This window comes from Pteropus medius, unplaced genomic scaffold (genome assembly GCF_902729225.1).
Source record: "Pteropus medius unplaced genomic scaffold, Ma_sr-lr_union100, whole genome shotgun sequence".
Taxonomy (NCBI): Eukaryota; Metazoa; Chordata; class Mammalia; order Chiroptera; family Pteropodidae; genus Pteropus; species Pteropus medius.
In genome coordinates, this window is record NW_024342257.1 from 2,443,757 (window position 1) to 2,466,282 (window position 22,526).

The 22,526-nt window shown below is 35.0% G+C and overlaps 1 protein-coding gene across 2 annotated transcripts in view; it reads right to left on the reverse strand.

Moving 5' to 3' along the window:
* Positions 1-22,526, reverse strand: part of DIAPH2 (diaphanous related formin 2) — a 939,022-nt gene that overhangs the window by 18,193 nt on the left and 898,303 nt on the right. The gene's annotated exons all lie outside the window — the stretch shown is intronic.

Here is a 22,526-nt window from a genome sequence, read left to right on the forward strand (position 1 = left end):
CCATTAAATTCATTAAACTCACCCATTTTTATTTTAACATATCCAAGTAGGTACATAGATACTTAATGAAATCACCTACCCTAGGCAAAGTGAGTTAGAGACAATATTCTGGGTTCTTTATTTCTAGAACATGTGTGGTAACCACATTATCTCTGTTCCAGTCTCACAAATGTTTCTCTATAATTTGTAATGCTTGACCAAATTAGCCTGTATGTCATGAACCAAAACTATTGAAAAACCATGAACTTAATTAATTGACAAGTAGAATATGTCTTTCTCCACATCCTAGTTCCTGCTGGAGCAGTGTGTGTTCAAATGGGTCATCACACCAAGACAGAGGTCAACTCTTTCATCTTATTTTGCTTCAAGTTTCCAATTGACATATGATACCATTTAGTAGTTACAAGAATGATTAAAGCACTATAAAAGTATCTATAGTAATAATTAGCTAACTATACATTGGAAGGACAAAAGACACTTAGAAAGTTTGCTTGCCTAACTACTAAGCTTTGCTCTGGGGCAGGTGAGGGTTCTTTTGCTTTGGCAGGTTGTTAATGTCATATCCTTGATAAAGCATTGGATATACAATGGAGAGACTTGAATTACCTACAGAGCAATTCCTGAATTGTGGAATTAAGATTCTTTGTAACAGCTCCCAAGAGAAAATAAATGCTTTCTGAGATACTCATACTACTGTCTCAAATACTTATGTTGACCCTGGCCTATGAGAAGCTATGATCATCCTATAAGTCAAGGCAGCCTGTCATAACAATGAGTTCCAGTATCTGAGTGACTATAAAGAATAAAATTTTAGTTTTCATTCACCACACAGTTCAAAGCCTTCTACTAAGCCATTCAGGACCCCAGACTCCTCCCAATGTGTGGTCTGCCGTCCCATAGTGCCTCAGAGTCCTCTGCCGCATCCTCTGCTTCTGGCTGGGTGACAAAAGAAGAGAGAGAATATGGAAAAGCTTCACCTGTTTTTAAAAGCCTTAGCCAAGGCATGACATGCATGGCTTCCAGTCATATTCTATTGGCAACAACTAGTCACATGGCTCCACCTAAATGCAAGGGGACAAAGAAATGTAGTCTAATGATATCCCCAAGAAAGGGAAGGGAATGGGTTGTACCTGACACAACCACAACAATAAACACTTTCCAAAACGATGCACTTTCAGAGCACCTTGTCTGTTTGCTTTGTAACACATCACGAAATGCTGTTACTTTATTTGTTTATTAACTCGAGGTTTACCTGTTGTTGTTTTATTTTCTTTGTCTGTCTTCCAAACAAGAAGGTCCTAAGATCAGTGACCATGTCTGTTTTCCACTATTGTAATCCCAGCATTGGGCATAGTGTCTAGTACTTCATAAGCACTTAAAGAGTTGTCAAATGAATGCTAATGCTAATGCTATGGGAAAAGATGAAGGAACAACGATAATAATTCTTTAATTCTAAGATGTACTATTTAATGAATAACAGATTTTCAGAAGGGTGGAAAATCACCACCCTAATAAATAAACATATTGATGATAAGACATCCAGATCTCACAAACATTAACCTGAAAAATGTATAAAAATTAACGATAATTCTGCCTGATGGGCTCTGAAAAGTTTGACCGGGGATATACCATTTGAGCTAATGGAAAGATGGCATTGTCAATTTTTTAAAAAAGTTAGGAAAAGACATTTTGGACATGGATAAAAGCATGCGCAAAGGCAATACAACATCCTCCCTTTGGGAACGATGAGTAATTCATACAGTTCAAGTGAAGGGTACTTGACAGGAGTGGCTACAGATGAGTCTGGAAAGGCAGGCTCCAGAAATGGGGTGTCATTGACATCTTCTAAGCAAAGAACTGACATTGTCAAATTTCTGTTTTACACATTTGTGTTTTCATTCTGGCAGCAGTATGAAGGGTTAGACTGAAGTCAAGGAAATCAGTTGTGAGGCTGTTGGAATTGTGGGAAGTGAATGGAAGGGTTAGTGTTTGTTATATATGTCAGCTCAACAAAACGCAATATGCAAACACAATATCAACTCTTCTTTATAAAGGATAATTAATATAAATTTAAGAAGTAGAACAAACATTTGTTGTCTAAGATTATTTATTGTAGATGATTTCTCATTACCATATCAAATTAGCAAAGCTACCTAATGAAAAATAAAAATTGCTTTGTTATATAGAACTCTTCTCTATAATGATATTCTTTGTCATGTCATATATTGAAACCAGTTGTTCCTCCTGTCTACTTTAGCAATTAAGAACATTCCATCTCCATCATCTATTGAACTATTGCGTATATGGAGATGGAGTATTTTACCTTCTTTGTGCCCATCTCCATATTTATCCTTTCTTTATTAATTACTTTTCAATGTTTTGTTTTCAGATTTGAGGCATCTCTAACACCAAGCCCCCTCCTTGGTTCTTATAGCTGGTGGCATAATTAAAATAACATAAAGCAAATTAATAGGAGAAATCAAGTTTTAATATGTGCACATCGGGAATTCACATAGGCATGAAAAGTTCAAAAACAGTAAGGCAAAATGAGATATATATACATCTGGACTAAGGAGAGGGAGGTAGGGATCTGGGACTTCGAAGAGAAATAGGCATTCCACGGGTAGGTGAAAAGAGTTAATAGTTAGTAAACAAATATTTACTGGGCCATCTTGAAACAAAGGAACATAGAGAGAACTTTGATCAAAGAGACCTTTCTAGATTTTTCCCTGTCTGTCACACCTAGTTCAGATTAAATTATAGTTATCTACACTGATAACTCTTTCCTGTCACAGGCATTCTATTTTAATCTTTTAGACACTTAGGGGGAAGGTCAAAGATTCTTCCTGAAAATTCTGGGTCTCAATCATTTTCAGTTCCAAATAACCTGCATGCCAGAGTGGCACATCTTGGGACACCTGGTTCTGAACCCTTACAACACCTCTTGTTCTTAACAACATTGTGATTATGGAGCTGAGAAATATAAGCCTTCTGAAGACTGCATTTTTTTTACTGAATATAATGAAAGGATGATCTTGTGCTTTCTAGACATATCACAGTTTAATGAAAAGAACATAGGCTTTATAGTCAGAACAACTCCGGCTAAATTCCAGCTTTACCACTTACTAACTGTGAGACTTTGGGCAGGTCCCTTAATCACCACTTCACTGGGTAGTTGTCAAAATAAGATGAGCTAATGTGGGTAAAGAGCTTAGGACATTGCTCCAGGGCTCAACTAGTATTTACTGGATCCATCCTCCAGGGCCCTAGTCAGCCATCCAACTCCCCACATGGCCAGATTCATCCTTTTTCTTTTCACATCTGTGCTATATTTTGGCTTACATTTAAACCGTGGTCCAATTATTATTATTATTTTTTACTTTTGTTTATTTAAAGAAAACATTTTTGCTCAACATTGCTTGTCTTTTATGTTGCGTTTATAAAGTTGTTTTGCCTTCCTAAGTGGCATGACACTCAATTCCACCCATTTCTCTTCGACAGCCTTTAGGGCATTTTCTCTCACAAGATTTTGTTTCTTTAAAGTTTGTTGCCTTATCAGCAATAGGATTAGCTATAAAAATTAAATCAATAAGAACCATTTTTTAGCTGTTCCCTTTAACATATGCTTCGCTTTATATGTCTCTCTCAATCAAGTAGTGCCATTGTGGTACAGCCATATGATGTCCCTTTTATCTTTAAAAATTTTTTTCTTTGTTTTATAAAAGTTGGAAACACAGCTTCTCTCTCATTCAGGAGATAGTGTTAGTAAAATCTCGATTTTCTAGTTTCCAGTTTAGTACACATGACATTATTATCTTTTTTAGTAGGTCTTAAGACTTTGGATTCAATCTTCTTGCCCTGAACTTTTACTGAGATTTCAGCATTTTAAAACTTTTATTCCACTCCTACACATCTAGTTATTCTTGGTCCACAATCATTCCACTTGGGGTCTAGCTCTGTTAGTTTTAACTTAACCTGTGAGTAATACTACAAATATTCTTGCTTATTCCTCCTACTCGATTGCTCTGGCTATATGAACTTGATTATATTAAAAAAACAGTGATTTCCTGTACTTAATGGCTTTGGGGAAAGGGGTGGTGGTGGTGGTGGTGGTAGGTAATCCCTTTAAAATCTTATTTATTTTAAGAGACATTTTATTTTTGTTTATTTTACAAGGTAGATAAGAATTGCATCTTGTGTGTAGTTTTTCTTCTCTCGATTAAAAGCAACATAAGATATCAGTCAATCTTGAAATCCCTTGGAAAGTAGAGATTATCTCAATATTCTCATTAGTGATTTGATCCACCCACATCTTCTGGTGATAAGAGTTAAAAGGGATGTTGCAAATAGCACCTCCTGCTTCTAACAGTTAGCAAAGAACCACCTCCCAAAACACTGAATATACTAAGAGAACACAATACAATGTTCTATGTTCCAACAGTATTTTTATGATATTGCCTTGGACAAGTCCATGGCTTTAACACTTTCACTTTTTAGGCAAATGAGATAAATGCATCCACAGTATTCATACTCTGAACTGATGAATTGTTTTGATTCATATCCTGAAACAATAGTAACCAAAGATAAAATGCCAGTCTCCAATTCAATTGGATTCAACAGATATTTATTGTGTGCCTATTATGTATCCCTAGTGTGATACATGGACCCCAGGATTTCTAGAGGATATTTTAATACTGATGAGGAAGATAGAGAAAAATCTGGGCACCACTGTGCTCATCTAGAAAACCTAGAAGTTGTTGGAAGTTTTTCAAATCTTCAAAAACCTCTGAAAAGTGTATTTTAATTTTGCCTATATCTTTCACTTCAACAAAGATCTCCAACACTTGTTAGGGAGGCACAGAAAGCCACAGAAGACCTGTGAGCTACTTAGGCAACATATCAAAGGAAAGTGAAAATGCTGATGTTTCCTGACTACCTTCCCCTGCTAAACCTGTGTCACTCAATTGTAGATAAATATGTGGAAGGCGTTCCCCTACTGCAATGGGGTGTGTGTGAATTATCCATCACAGTCGTTTTGTTATTTGGAGCAACTCAGGCAATCAAAGAAATGGGTGGTTCTTATTCACTGGCATCTTTACCTCTCCTTCACAGACCATCGCACTTTCACTCACACCTACCATGCATATACATAACCCACTGTTTGCAAATATAAGAGAGAAAAAAAAATTTCTTCTACCCTCTTTGGTCTCTGGCTGGGCCTAAGAATTAAAAAGATTAACAGGAGAAAAGCATACAAATTTATTGAATTTTTACATGCACTTAGGAGTCTTCACAAGAGAATGAAGACCCAAAGAAGGGACCAGAGCAGGAAGTTTTTATACCTTTTAGACAAAGAAACAATAAATTTGTGAAGAATTGACATGAAAAAGGGGTTTGGGCTATGGGTAATAAATAATGAACAATTTTGTTTATATAGAATGCTGGGGCCTTATCCCGATCTCTGGTGATAAGTATGTCTTCTATCCTCCTGCTTTTAGGAGGCCAGAATGTCCCTCTTTCACTAGCTATTTTATAAGTACCTTTAATTAAAAATAGTCAATGTGCTAAAGTGGCATATTTTGGGGTTACATATTCTGCTATCTTTCACAAAAATAAAGTGAATAGTTTCTAGTCATATGTGCTATAGCTTTTGTTTTGCAACTAGGCGAGGAAAGAAAAAGTTTTGGTTGGGAGAGGGGGGCTGAGAGTGACTAGTGAAGGCATAAGGGGATGGAATTAGCTTCATCTACAATGAGTCCTTTGGACTGGGTTCAGTGCTCCTATATATAGAGTAGGTTAGAGGGAGAAGCTGAGGAATGAAACAAAATCCTGCTACCCAGTGATAACATCTTTGACATAGACGATGGCCTTATCTTTGTAGAGGAGAAAAAATAATTTTTACTCTACTTTTGAGTCCTTGGCTAAAACCCCAGGTAATAAAATTTGCGTTAACAAGAGGAAAACAAACAAGTTTATTAGCATGTATACCTCACTTATACATAGGAGATACCCAGAGAAAAATTAGTAAACTCTCAGAAATGGCCCAAGCCACCACCTTAAATACCATCTTTAGCTAAAGACAAAAGAAAGATATTATGAGATGGGGAGAGGCCAGTTATGAGGGCTTACCAGGAAAAGCACAGTAATCAAAGGTTTGTTATGCAAATTTAAGTTTCTACGCTCTCCATTGAAAAAATTCTCTTGTGGTTTAAAGTCAATTTTCTCTTTCTGGTACTGAGAGTGACAATTACAAATGGAGATTTCCTTCATAAATGTAAATGTCCCTTACAAAAGGGTAACTCCTATAGTTTTGGAGACTTATCTTTGTCTGCTGTTTCTCAAAAATAATCAGCTCAAAAAAATCTTTATGCCAAAGAGGTCTGCTTTAGGGTTGCATATTCTGCTCCCTTCATCATTATGGTCTATAACAGCAGCAAGGTGTCACTAGGATATTTTAAGGGCAGTAGATACAAAGAAATAAAGATTGGAGAGGAAGAATATAGAAGACCCCACTCACGAAAGTAACTGACAGACTGGTTTGTAAGTTCATGTGAAGTAGTCCTCCGGGGACTCCTAGAAATAACTGGGGGGACATTTGTGGGTTGTAAGTCTGAGACCTTGTTTCACACAGTTGGAAGTTAGCAAGTCAATGAACATCTGGGTTACCTTCCCATACTAGTGTTAAAAAAAAATAAGAAAAAAAAAAAGAAAGAAACAACAGGCCCACAATGGAGTCACTTCTGCTAAGTTCCAAGTCAGCAAAGCAAGACTTAATACTTAACCTAACAGCAGTTTCAACTTCTCAGAGGAATGTAAACTTTAACCAGTCAATCTGGAATTACCTGGTCAGCACTAGTGAGGTAATCTGCCTGATAGACCCCCACCTTACCACAGGTGACCTTGCCTGAAATAATCCATTCATTGCTAGGATAACTTTCTTGCCCCACATCCTTCTGCCTATAAAAGTCTTCCATATTGTACAGCTCTTAGGAGTGGCTTTCTATCCGTTAGATAGAATGCTACCTGATTAATGAATTGTTGAATAAAGCCAACAGGATCTTTAAAATTTACTCAGTTAAATTTTGTTGTTGTTGTTGTTGTTTTTTAACACTAACATATAAAGCATAATGTATAGAGAGCTACAAATGAACATTATAATGTTCCAGTTTCAAAAATAATTTAGGCTACAAACTAACCACATTTTCAGAAATGGAACTCTCCAGTCACTCCTTACACTCCTTAAGGAACTCGAACCCCACCCCCATACTCAACTCTAAAACATAAGCACAAAAAACTAATCTTGTTTAATTTAAAAGCTGCTCCCAAGACTGCATGGTCAGTCTGCACCCCCAGCACCAGGACAAAGTACGCTTGCTCTTTTGAAACATTTGCTTTCTGCTACAAAGTTAGACCTTTTTTTCTTCATGGTCTCTTGTTGCCTGCAAGAAGAAAATTCTTTCACCATCCAATTTCTCAGTTTGTTTTTAGTCCACTTCAAAGCCCTTATTTCATCCCTTAAAATTGCCACTTCCTCTTTCTTTTGTGTCCTTCCATCTTCTTTCTGTATTTCATCCGCTTCCTTGCTGGGAAGTGCCTGGTAAACTAATTTCTCTAGGAACAAAGGCTTGAGTTTAATTCTCTAGGGAATTTACATTTTAACAAAAGGCAACCTTTAAACAAAAGAAATTAATTACACATGAGAAAATTTGGTATTTGAGCAAAAAGTCTTGAAAAGTTTGTATGGAGAGTGGGAACTTGCTGCAAATTCCACACCACTTCTCAATTGCATACTTTAGGGTAGAGTCCTTCATTTTGCTAAAGCCTTAGGACTTCAAATCTACACACACACTCTTTCCTTGCATCTTTTCTTGAATTTCTTTTTCTTACACCTCTCTCCCAAGTTTTTCAGAGACAGAAGCATTTTCCAATGAACACAATAAAATATAGATCCTGCTAATCCTAGTTGTTTTCTAGGCAAAGAGAGTAAAAACATTTTATGTAAGATGGAAAGACTACTGATCTTCTTGATTAAGAAATTTTTTATCCCCTTTATGTAGTTACTAATGTATATCTTCAATAGCTACAGGTGTACCTCAGAGATATCGCGGGTTTGGTTCCAGACTACCACAATAAAGCGTGTCACAGGAACTTTTTGGTTTCTCAATATATATAAAATTTATGTTTACACAATAATTTAGTCTATTATGTGTTAAATAGCATTATGTCTTTAAAAATGTATTGTATATACCATAATTTAAAAATACTTTATTGCTGAAAAACGTTAGCCATCATCTGAGCCTTTAGCAAGTTGTCATCTTTTCACTGCAAAGAGTCTTACCTGGATGTTAATGACTGCTGACTGATCAACATGATGGTTGCTGGAGGTTGAGGTGGCTGTGGCAATTTCTTAAAATAAGATAACAGTGAAGTTTGACACATCAATTGACTCGTCCTTCCACAAACAATTTCTGGTAGCAATGTGATGATATTTGATAGCATTTTACCCACGGTGGAAATTATTTCAAAATTAGAATCAGTTCTCTCAAAACCAGCCACTGCTTTATCAACTAAGTTTATGTAATATTCTAATTCTTTGTTGTCATTTCAATAATCTTCACTTCATCTTCACCAGGAGTAGATTCCATCTAAAGAAACCACTTTCTTTGCTGATCCATAATAAGTAACTACTCATCCATTAAAGGTTTATCATGAGATTGAAGCCATTCTGTCACATCTTCAGACTCCACTTCAGGCTTCACTTCTTGCTATTTCTACCAAATTTGCAGTCACTTCCTCCATTGAAGTCTGGAACCCCTCAAAGTCATTCATGAGGGTTGGAATCAACTTCTTCCAAACTCCTGTTAATGTTGATATTTTGATCCGTTCCCATGAATCATGAATGTTCTCAATGGCATCTAGAATAGTGAATCCTTTCCAGAAGGTTTCAATTTACTTTGCCAAGATCTACCAGAGGAATCACTATCTATGGAAGATATAGATTTATGAAAGGTATTGCTTGAATAATAGGAATTGAAAGTCAAAATACTCCTTGATTCATGGACTGCAGAATGGATGTTGTGTTAGCAGGCATGAAAACATTAATATCATTGTACATGCCCATCAGAGTTCTTGAGCTACCAGGTATATTGTCAATGAGCAGTAATATTTTGAAAGAAATCTCTTTTGCTGAGCAGTAAGTCACAACAGTGGGCTTAAAATATTCAGTAACCTATGTTGTAAACAGATGTGCTGTCATCAGGCTTTGCTCCTCCATTTACAGAGCACAGGCAGGATAGATTTAGCATAATTCTTTAGTGCCCTAGGATTTACAGGATGGTAAATGAACATTAGCTTCAACTTAAACTCACCAGCTGCTTTATAGCCCCTAACAAGAGAGTCACCCTGTCCTTTAAAGCTTTGAAGCTGGGCATCAACTTCTGCTCTCTAGCTATGAAAGTTCTAGATGGCATCTTTTTCTATTATAAGGCTGTTTCAACTACATTGAAAATCTGTTGTTGTTTAGTGTAGCCACCTTCATTAATTATCTTAGCTGGATATTCTGGATAACTTGCTGCAGCTTCTACATCAGCACTTATTGTTTCATCTTGCATTTTTTTTTTTGTTCTTTTCTTTTGAGGAAAAAAGCCATTCTTTCCCTAAACTTTATGAGCTAACCTCTTCTATCTTTCAATTTTCTTCTGCAGCTTCCCACCTCTCTCAGACTTCATAGAATTGAAAAGAGTTAGGGTCTTGCTCTGGATTATGCTTTGGCAAAAGGGAATGTGGTGGTTGGTTTGATCTTCTATCCAGACTACTAAAACTTTCTCCATATCAACAATAAGGTTGTTTTGCTCTCTTTTCATACATGTGCTCACTGAAGTAGCACTTTTAATTTCCTTCAAGAACTTTTCTTTGCAATTACAACTTGGCTAAATGTTTGGTGCGAGAAGTCTAGCTTTTGGCTTATCTCAGCTTTCGACATGCCTTCTTCACTAAGGTTAATTATTTCTAGCTTGTGGTTCAAAGTGAAAGATGCAATTCTTCCTTTCACTTAAACACTTAGAGGCCATGATAGGGTTATTGACTGGCCTAATTTCAACATTGTGTATTTCAGAGAATAGGAAGGCCTGAGTAGAGGGAGAGAGATGGGGAAACAGCAGGTTGGTGGAGCAGTCAGAACACACACATGCTTATCAGTTGAGTTCACCATCTTATATGAGTGCCATTCGTAGGATCCCAAAACAATTACAATAGTAACATCTAAACTCACTGAGTGCAGATCACCATAACAATATAAGAACGAAAATTTTTGAAAATATTGTGACAATCATCAAAATGTTGTGCAACAGAGACATAAAGTGAGAAAATGCTGTTGGAAAAATGGCACCAATAGATTTGCTCAATACAGAGTTGCCACAAACCTTCAATTTGTAAAAAACTCAATATCTGAGGAGTACAATAAAGTGAGACACAATAAAAATAGGTATGCTTGTACAGATTCTAGGGTTTCTTTCCACTGAAGAGTTTGATATGATCTTATTGTTCTAAAATTTAAAATAATAATAAAAGGATTTTTTGGTAATTAGTGAAAAAACAGTCTTAATACGGTCTTGAAACAATACCAGAATGGCCAGAAAAAGGCTATCATCATGAAAGGGACAGTTCTTGGTCTAGTTTGCAGTAATGAGGACAAGACCTTAGTGGGCGAGCTTAAATTATACTGTTATGTTCTTCAGAAGCAGTGGAGTTGAGAGTAATCCACAGGAATTGTACATTTGTAAACAGAAGTAGGTTAAAGTAATTAATCCTATGTCTTGCAGCTCCAACGTTCTCTCCCTTAAGAGAAATTACCCAGGGTCCAAGGCAGCTAACAGCAAGGCACAGTGTTAAAGTGGTTCAGTTCTCTCTGATTTGGGACCTGTTATTTGTTTCAATGTATGTTAATCTGTTTTGTGCACAGCGCATGTTTTAAACCAAAGAGTAAGTATAAATTTGGTGTAACCTCATATTCTTCCCAGTCAGAGATATTGGAAAATGGTTTTAGAGACATAAAGCCATATTTTTAAAAGCAGCTCACTGGAACTATTCAAAAAGCAATTAGATGCCATCTTGTGGTGGTGGGGGGCGGGGAGCTTCAATAAAATGAGTGGGTGATTTCTTTTAGCATTTCTTATATTCCTAGTTTCACGCTTGATGAAACAGAAGCATGAGAAAGAAACTCTGCCCATTACTGTTTTTTTCTGGGGTAACTTTGAAGTCATTTCTGAAAATTTCAATGTTATTTAGGCTCCCGGAAAAATAACTGCATTTAGGAGCCTTACTCATATCATGTTATTCCTAGAATTAAATGTTTCATTCATTCATATGTTAGAAAACAACCTCCATAAATTCATTCACAGAACAAAAGAACAGCAACAAAAAAGGTGGATCTGCAATCTAAGGCTTTGTCAGCACAATATTATGCATATTCCTTTATAGCAAATGTAGGGTGCTTATTATGTGCCAGGCATGGTGCTAAGTGTCATATGTAAGTTAACTCATTAAATACTACAAAATACTCTGACATAAGTACTTAGACATTCCAATTGTAAATATGAGGTAACTGAGTCTCAAAGAAGTTAAATGATTTGCTCCATTAAATGGTGAAGCTTCTCCAAAGTGGTCCCAAAGCCCATGGAGTCCCATGTATTCATCAGAGTATACACTTCCCCTGAACATAGTATACTTCCAAGGCACATAAATAAAGCCATATACCAATCTGAGGGCATTAGCATTAAAACTTCTGGTCGGACACTGATTAGGAAGAGCTTCAGACATGTGTGGAAGGGCAGAGTTGGAGTATACTGTGCCCGGAAAACACAGAATCTGTTGGCTTAGCAACAGATTGGAAAAACAGGGGCTGTTAGTTCTCCTCAAAGCTTTGTTTGAGGACAGATGTGACCTTGATCTCACTAATAAACCATGCTGTCTTCAGTTTTCTCATCTATGACTTAGAAATGGAAACTTGGAATACTTTGAAAGAGACCCAGGTGATGGGAAATTTCAAGAATCTAGACTTTTATTCTTGAAGTACAACAACACATAGTTCTGTATGAAGTTAAGTATATGCTCTATCAGAAACATGGATAAAAAATCTATTCCCCTTTAGGGAAAAAAAAAGCCATTTACCAAGTTTTCCCTCTGCTAATAAATGTCACATTGATGGATATAGCTAAATAGAGCAATGAAAGAATGAAAAGTTCTGTCATTTCCAGGAGTAAACTTTTTGAATTTTCTTTGTTTCCAGACTTAGTCAAAGTTATAAAGTTTTAATAAATATGGAGCTAATAAAATAGTATTATTTCGAGCTCTTGCATTGTTAAGCCTACTTTTTGTAATGATTAATGATAAATCATTTTGTAAAGCTTGGGCGATTTATCAACGGAGCAACATATTTTTAAAACAGGTGTTCTGGGAATTCAGAACCTCTGTGATACAAATTTTTTTGTTGTTGTTGTGTTGTTTTGTTTTGTTTTGTTTTGTTTATTCTCTAATTTGGGGAATTTCCAAATCACCTGAAAATAGGAATAAAGACAAGAAAAGTAGGAGATATCCATCCTCAGCTTCCATTACTTCCATTTTCATGTGATCTTAATAAATTCAGCTATAAAAAAAAATGTGAACTACAAGTAGAGTCCAATTTTGAAAGAGATGTAGAAGCGTTATCTAAAAAAGATTGTGTAGCTTTTATACCAGTATTTTTCTTTTAAATGTTTAGTCCCTGCTGTGTTATCTTAAAAGATTAAAAAAAAAATGAGAGTAGCAAAACTGTGTCTGCACCAGAGCTCGGGTGTTTTTTGAAAATGTGGACTGCTTCTATGGAATTATATTTTAGAAGGAAGGGTATAAACTTTATATTAGATAGAAGATATAAGGTGATATAAAAAAGATCAAGGGCGGGGGAAGAAGCTAATAACTGCCTACTGAAGTACAGTCCTTTGAACTCATAAAATAATTATTTGATAGAAAGATAATTATCATGACTGTACTTTTGTCTCATATTTTTAGCTTATCTAAAAAGAAAGTGTTAACATAAATGACCAACAATAAAGAAATGCTTAAATTACGATATGCCAATGTGATAGAATACGCTGCAGCCATTATACAAATGTTTTAGAAGAATATTTAATAACAGGGAGATTGTTTCTACTGTAAATGAATAAAAATTACAGAATACAACACTATAAGAGTGTGAACTCAAAATATATAACTAGAAAAAAAAGAAATGTTAATGTTAACGAATATTTCTGGTGGTGGTTTTATTTGATCCTCTACACTTTTCTATGTTTCTCAAATATCTTACAATGAAGGTTATTCTGACATAAGGACAAGAATGACAAAATTCTACTTTTTATACTCTTTCTATCTCTCTCTCTGTCAAGGTATATGGCCCTTATACTTAAGAGTTCTGTAAAAACCCAAACTTGAGACCTCACATTTCACATTATTTAGCTTTCCTATGTAAAGAAATCCATCGTGTTTATAATTGCCAAATGTCAGTGTTTGTATAGCTGTTTATTTGTTCATTTATTAATGCAACATTCTCTTATTGAGGAACACAGACATAATACCTCACTGTGGGGGATAGTTTGGAGGAGGAGAAACTAAAGATGGGAGACCAATTAGGCAAGGAAAGATACATGCCTAAAATGGGGTGGTTAGTATGAGAATGTGAAAAAAGGAACAAAGTCAAGAGACATCCTGAGAATATAAAGAAAAGAGTTTGATAACTTTTTCATGTGTAGTCATGCCTAATATGTACCAGATAGTCTGCTAATGTAGATTGTATAACAGTCAACAAAACATGCCTTCTCATTCCTCAAACCTCCAAGACAACCTCACTCACTCCTCCTCATTCTCAACTCATGGTCTGGGAAAATAGAAACAATCAGAAGAGAACTTAATCATAATCCCACCTCCAAATCTACTAATCTCTCTATACCTTATACTAGGGGTCCCCAACCCCTGAACCATTGATCAGTACTGGGCCAAACAGTAGGAGGTGAGCAGCATGTGAGTGAGTGAACATATCCCTGGTGCCAAAAAGGTTGGAGACTGCTACATTATACCATGTATTCTGCCTTTCCTCCTATTAAAATGGAAGACCTGTCTATCCCTTCATGTGTGTTCTGAATCTCATCTCATCACCTCTTCAAGGACATCAGGCTCGTAAATGTCCAGCTATTCTGCTACATCAAAATTCCCCCCTCTAATGGATCATTCTAAGCAGCACATAAATATTCTGTTATTCTTTCATATTAAACAAACATTCCTTTGAGCTCAACACTCACTCCAGCTACCACCTCATGTCTCTACTAAAATTAATAAAAAAGGTAATAAAAAAAGAGAAAAAGCCCTCCAGATAGTTATCTGTAGTGATATACAGACTTCTTCTCCTTCCATTCTCTCTAGAAAACAATCCAGTTAGACTTTTATCCTGACAACTCTACCAAAAATGTTCTAGTAATTGTCACCAATGACACCACCACCACCACCATGTTGTAAGATCCAAAAGCAAGGCCGGTTTCATGACATGCAATCTATGGAGTTGCACATGCTTAGAAGAGCTCAGTGTTTGGCTTAATGATCTGCTGTTGCCGTCCTGAAATTCTTAATAACTTTTAAACAAGGGGCCCCACATTTTCATTTTTTCATTGGTCCTATATTGCTGGTCTTATCCAAAAAGTCAGTCTCATTTCCTCTACTTATCAGCATCATTTGGCTCAATTGATCACACATTTCTTTCTTTTTTTAAAATAATGTTTTATTTTTCAATTACAGTTGGCACACAATATCAAAATAGTTTCAGGTGTACAATCCAGTGATTAGACATTTATACAACTTACAAAGTGATCACTCCAATAAATCTAGTACCCATTCGACATCTTATGTAGTTATTACAATATTATGGACTCCATTCCTTATGCTATACTCTGCTTCTTAATCCTTTCACCTTTTTCACCCATTCCCTTTTCTCCCTCCTATCTAGAAACCATCAAAACATTCTCTGTATCTATGAGTCTGTTTCTGTTTTGTTTGTTCATTTACTTTGTTCTTTAGATTCCACATACATAGATCATACATTTCTTGAAACCCTTTTTTCGCATGGCTTTATGAACACCATGCTTTTGGTTCTCCTATCTCTCTGGCTCTTTTTACCTGGTTAATCCTCATCTTTCTGACCTCTAAAACTTTGAGTATTGCAGAGGTTAGACAAATTTATATCTTTGGGCCAGAACTCGCTCCTGAACTCCAACTTTCTATAAGCAATTGTCTACTTAATAGCTCTACTTGGATGTTCCATAGGTAAGATGACTCTCAGTTTTTCTGGGACAGTCATGATTTATAACTATTTTTTATAAATAGTCTTCTCTTTCACACTCAAAAGTATAATGGTTTGTACAAGAAATTAGATGGTCACCCTACCTAGATATCTCAAATAAAAAATGTTCAAAAATGAATTCCTGCTGTTCTCCTAAGCCTCCCACACTCTTCTTGATCTCAGAGAAGGATGCCAGTTTTCATGTAGGTTTTCAGAACCAGAGCTTGACTTACTGCATAGCTAATAAAGGCTTCACATCTTCTTATTTCCATGGGTCCTTCTAAGACCCTAAGATCAGGTATGTATTTGTATATGGTTTTATAAAATTTATTAAGTAAGATATAAATTATTCTGATGTTGAGAAGAAAAATTGAAAAAATGATTTGGAAAATTTCTGTAAAACAAATGAAAATTTATTAGACTCGATTTGGCAGAATATGTAAGATGCTCCTTTTGTCATCTTTAAATTTATTTATTAAAGCAGAGAGAAAAAATTTGGATAAAAAATTAATGAAATCTGAAGCAAAAGTGATAAAGATGAATGATTAAATTAATAGAAATTATTTTGACATTGAAAAGTGAATTAAATCATTTTTTCCAGATTATGCCAAAAGCAGTATTAATTAAGAAGATATAAATTTTGAATAGAAGTAATAAATAGGCTGTTCAATTGTTTGACTGTCCAAATAGTGAAGTGAATCTATGATATTTTTATAAAAAAGATTTAAATTTTTTGCTTATTTGATACAAAATACTGAAACTGATGAAGATAACATAAAACTCATAATAATATCACAAAAATGAGCACATTGAAGCAAAACTGGTTAACGAAAGTCATCAATTCAAACAGAATTTAATATTAGTCACTGTACAAGACAATTTGAAATACCCTGAAAACTTACCTCTCATAAACTAAATAAATTTGATAGAGGTTTCCCAAATTTGACAAAAGTCCTGCACATGACATTACCAATAATATGTTGAGAAGGTGACAGAAATGTGTAAAAACTATCAGTAATAAAAAAAAAATCAGTTATGCTAGAGAAGATCAACTTCTCAAAGAGTTTGCAGACAAAACTATAGGCAAAAAGGTAGTAGAGCAGTGTACCAGGCAATGAATTAAGAGTATTACGTTATTTTTCTGAATTACTGTTATGTTTGTGATATTTGACAGCTTTTTGAAAAAATAAATTACTTATTGTTATATCTTATCTCATTCTGTAACAAGTGTAACTGTCTATTGCTACATAATAAATTACCCTCAAACTTAATAACACGTGTATTATTTCACATCTGTGAGTCAAGAATTCAGAATTGAATTCTGAAAGAAAAAAAAAACATGGCAGAGAGAGACGTCTTCAGAACTTTCCCCTTGAAAAAAACAATAAGCTAAACATCTAAAACTCAACAATAAACACCCAAACTGCACACCGGCATGTCTCAGCATGGAATCTGCACATAAGAGTTACCACAGGTCAGAACCCCGGGTGTTGGGCAGTGAACTAGGAAAAATAAAGAAGCTGCCTCTCGCAGCCTAAAACAAAATAACAAACAAACAAACAAAAATACACAATTAAGAGTAAAGTGACTATCAGGCAAATCAAAGCAGAGGAGTGCAAACCTTACAAAGAACAGGGCATTGTAAGCTTAGATAATAAGAAGAAAATGGCTATAGCAAGATAGTAATGAACGTTCAGCATACATAGGAAAAAATTGAGATAAAAATGACTGAAAAGGGCAGAATTAAAAGATCCAAATTCTCAAAAGGGAGAAGAGATAAGGCACATGGAGAAGAAAATGGATGAATGTATATATACAACTATTCTTTTTATATTCGTAATGATAATCACACACCAAAGATTCAGAACTGAAGTATATAACATAAAACAAGAAGAATAAGAGGAAAAACCCACAGAAAACAACCAAAATAAAGAAAACAGAAACACAAGGATAAGGAAGCAATGGAAACACCGAGCTACCAGAAAGCAAAAGACAAAATGGCTATAAGAAGACCTCATATTTCACCCTAAATGTAAATGGACTGAACTCACTAATAAAAAGGCACAGAGTTGCAGAATGGATCAAGAAACAAAACCCAACCATATGCTGCCTCTAGGAGACACATCTCAGCTCCACAGACAAATATAGACTCAAAGCGAAAGAGTGGAAAATGATATTTCAAACAAATGGCATTCAGAGAAAAGAGGGAGTAGCAGTACTAATATTGAACAAAATAGACTTCAGAATAAAAAAGGTAAAGGAAAATACTGATGGACAATTCATAATCAAAAAGGGAATCATGCATCAAGAAGACATAACACTTATTAATATCTATGCTCCCTAACAGCAGGCCCCAAAATATGTAAAGCAATTAATAACAGAACTAAAGGGAGAAACAGACCAAAACACTATTGTAGTAGGGGACCTAAATACCCCACTGTGAGATATGGGCAGAACATCCAAACAGAGAATCAATAAGGAAATTACATCCTTAAATGACACATTAGACCCACTGGACATAATTGACATATTCAAAGCCTTCCATCCCAAAACAGCTGTTTATACATTCTTTTCTAGTGCACATGTAACATTCGCAAGAATAGACCACATACTGGGACACAGAAATAGCCTCAACAAATATAAGAAGTTTGAAATCAGACCAACCATATTCTCTGATCATAATGCTTTGAAACTAGAGATCAAATGCAAAAAAGAAATCAGGAAGAACCAAAAATACATAGAGATTAAACAACATGCTACTGAAGAATTACTGGGTTAGGGAAGAAATAAAAAGAGAGTCCAAGAGTTACATAGAAACAAATGATAATGATAGTACAACATATCGAAACTTTTGGGACATGGCAAAAGCGGTCATAAGAGGAAAGTTCATATCATTACAGGCCTGTCTCAAAAAAACAAAAACGAGCCCAAATAAACAACCTAATGCTTCATCTAAAAAAAAAAAAACCTAGAAAAGGAAGAACAAAGGATGCCTAAAGTCAGCAGAAGGAAAGAAATAATCAAAATTAGAGCAGAAATAAAGCAAATTGAAAATAAAACAAAAAAAGTTCAAGAGAAAAAATAAATACAACAAGGAGCTGGTTCTTTGAGAAGGTTAATAAAATTGGCAAACCCCTGCCTAGACTCACTAAAGAGAAAAGAGAAAGGACACAAATAAACAAAATCAGGGCTGAAAGAAGGGAAATTATGACTGACATTACAGAAATGCAAAGGATCATGCAAGAATACTATGAAAAAGTATAAAATAACAAATTTAATAACCTAGAAGAAATGAACCAGTACTTAGGAAAATGCAACCTTCCTAGACTGAATCAAGAAGATCTGGAAAATCTAAATAGACTGATCAGCAGTATGGATATGGAAATGATCATCAAAAACTTACCAAAAAGTCAAAGTCCAGGACCAAATGGCTTCACCAGTGAATACTACCAAATATTCAAAGTTTTAATACCTATTCATCTCAAACTCTTCCAAAAATTCGAAGAGAAGGCAATACTTCCCAACTCATTTTATGAGGCCAATATTACTCTGATACCAAAACCTGGTAAAGATAACACAAAAAAGAAAACTACAGGCCGATATCTCTCATAAACACAGATGCAAAAATATGAAATAAGATACTAGCAAACTGAATACAGCAACATATTAAAAAGATTACACACTACGATCAAGTGGGCTTCATCCCAGGGGCACAGAGATGGTTCAACATATGCAAATCGATTAATATGATACATCACATAAAGAAATTTAAAAGCATCTTATGATCATATCAATAGATGCAGCAAAAACCTTCAACAAGATACAGCATCCATTTTTGATCAAAACATTTTAACAAAATCGGTATAGAAGGAAAGTAGCCAAACATAATAAAGGCTACATATGACAAACCCTCAGTCAACATTATACTTAATGGTGAAAAACTAAAAACCTTCTCTCTAAGATCAGCAACAAGGTAAGGCTGTCCACTATCGCCACTGTTATTCAATATAACATTGGAGGTCCTAGTAAGTGCAGTCAGGCAAGAGAAAGATATAAAAGGCATCCAAATAGGAAATGAAGACATCAAACTGTCACTATTTGCATATGACATGATTATCTATATAGAAAACCCTAAAGACTCCACTACAACACTAGCAGAAACAATGAACAAATACAGTAAAGTTTCTGGATACAAAATCAATGTTCAAAAATCCATAGCATTCCTATACTCTAATAATAAAGTGTCAGAAAAAGAAATGGACAGAATATTTATTTTAGAAATTGCAACAAAGAGAATAAAATATCTAAAATAAATCTAACAAAACATGTAAAGGATCTATATAATGAAAACTATAAGACCCTATTAAAAGAAATTGAAGAAGATATAAAGACATGGAAAGATATTCTTCTGTGTTCTTGGATTGGAAAAATCGACATAGTTAAAATGACCATATTACCTAAAGCATTATACAGATTTAATACAATCTCCATCAAAATCTCATTGGTATTTTTTAAAGAAATAGAACAAAAAATCATCAGATTTGTATGAAAGCACAAAAGACCCCAAATTGCCAAAGCCATCCTGAGAATAAGGAACAAGGCTGGAGGTATCACTTCACCTGACTTCAAATTATATTACTGGCACTTAGTAATATAATATAAAGAGCATGGTCTTGGCAGCAAAACAGATACATGGACCAGTGAAACAAAATCCAGAGTCCAGAAGTAAACCCATATTTATATGGGTAAATAATTTTTGACAAAAAAAACAAAAACATACAGTGGAGAAAGGAAAGCCTCTTCAATAAATGGTGCTATGAAAACTGGAAGACCACCTGCAAAAGAATGAATCTAGACTGTTGTCTATAATCACACACCAAAATTAACTCAAAATGGACTAAGGACCTGAATATAAGTCCTGAAACAATAAAATGCATAGAGGAAAAGAGGAAAAGAGACAACCATCCGAATGGGAAAACATAGTTGCAAGCAGCGCCTCTGATAAGGGCCTAATATGCAAAATATACAAAGAACTTATACGACTCAACAACAACAACAAAAAAAACAAATAATCCAATCAAAAAATGGGCAGAGGAGCTTAACAGACACTTCTCCCTAGAGGACATGCAAATGATCAACAAATATTTGAAAAGATGCTCAACATCACTAGCTATTAGGGAAATGCAAATCAAAACCACAATGAGATACCATCTCACACCTGTTACAATAGCTAAAAACAACAGAACAAGTAATAAATGTTGGAGAGGATGCGGAGAAAAAGATACCCTCATCCGCTGCTGGTGGGACTGCAAATTGTTACAGGCACTGTGGAAAATAGTATGGAGGTTCCTCAAAACAATAAGAATTGATCTACCATATGATCCAGCAATCTCTCTGCTGGGTATTTACCCCAAAGACTTGAAAACACATATCTGAAAAGATATTTGCACACCAATGTTCATAGCAGCATTATTCACAGTGGCCAGGACATGGAAGCAACCGAAGTGTCCTACCATAGATGATTGGCTAAAGACACTGTGGCGCATATGTACAATGGAATATTACTCAGCCATAAGAAGAGATGAAATATTGCCATTTGCGACAAAGTGGTTGAACCTTGAGATAATCATGCTAAGCAAAATAAGCCAGACAGAAAACGTTGAAAATCACATCATGTCACTTATATGTGGAATAGAAACCTAAACGCAACAAGTGAACAGAACAAAGAGGTACTCATGGACATGGGTTACAGACTAGTGTTTTCCAGAAGGTAGGTGATGGGGAGAGGGAGGAGGCAGACTGGGTAAAGGGGGTTAAATATGTGGTGACAGAAAGAAATTTAACTATGGGAGGTGAACACACAGGGTAAAAAATAAATAAATAAATAAATAAATAAATAAATAGATAGATAGATAGATAAATAAATAAATAAATAGATAAATAAATAAATTATATATATATGCAACTTACTGTTAAAGTGTACAACTAAAATTTATTGAATTCCCTTAACCAGTCACCATGAATATATATATTTATATAAATTTTAAAAAGAAATCAATATATTTGTAGTCTTTAACTCAGTAATTCCATTTCAAGAAATCTTAAGGAAATAATCAAATATGCATAAGGTTTTATATACGAAATTAGAGAAGACTAGCAATATTCTGTCTTCTCCTTCCTCCATTATAGATGACTTAGAAACTACAGAAAAACATTATCATGATAAGAGAAATCACCTGTAATTCCACTACCTGGAAATAATCTCTCTAATTACCCTCTTCTTAGTGTTATTTTCTTCCATACTGTAGTGTTTTCTATTTGAAGCCCTAAAAATTATCACAAAGTTAGTGGCTTTAAACAATACAAATTTACAATCTTACAGTTCTGTAGGTCAGAAGTCTAATGCAGTCTTACTGGGCTAAAATCAACGTATTGGCAGCGCCGCATTCCTTTCTGGAGTCTCTAGGAGAGAATTTATTTCCTTTTCAAGCTTCTTGGAGCCATCCACATTCCTTGCCTAATGGCCTCCTTCCTTCATCTTCAAAGTCCACAGTGTTGCATCTCTTTGAGCTTTTCTTTCATAGCTATCTCCCTCTAAACACAACAGGGAAAAATTCTCTGCTTTTAAGGACCCGTGTGATTATATGAGGCCTACTCAGATATTCCAGGATAATGTCCCCAACTCAAGGTACTTAAAGATAATCACATGTGCACAGTTTCTTTTGTTGTGTAAGATAACATATTCACAAGTTTTAGGAATCAAGGCATGGACATCTTTGGCAGGGAGGGTGCATTATTGTACCTACCACATAAATGCTTTCATATATATTTAAAATATATTTTCTAAAATTGAGAACATATAATTTTATATCTTACTTTCCCTCTACTTATATTTTGAGACTGTTTCCATGTCATTAATTTTTTTTTAATGTGACATTTTAAGGCTGAATATTATTTGACTTTAGGATTCTACTGTAATTTATTGAAGCATTTCTCTACTGTTGGACCTGTAGGTTATTTTTAATATTTTTAAAAAGCTAATACAGCACTGTTTACAAATATCTTCTACATAAATTGTTGTGAATAATTGCAATTAACCTTAGGATAAATTCCGAGAGGTGGAATTATTCAATGAAATATTTTAGGAGGACATCTCTTGAGGTAA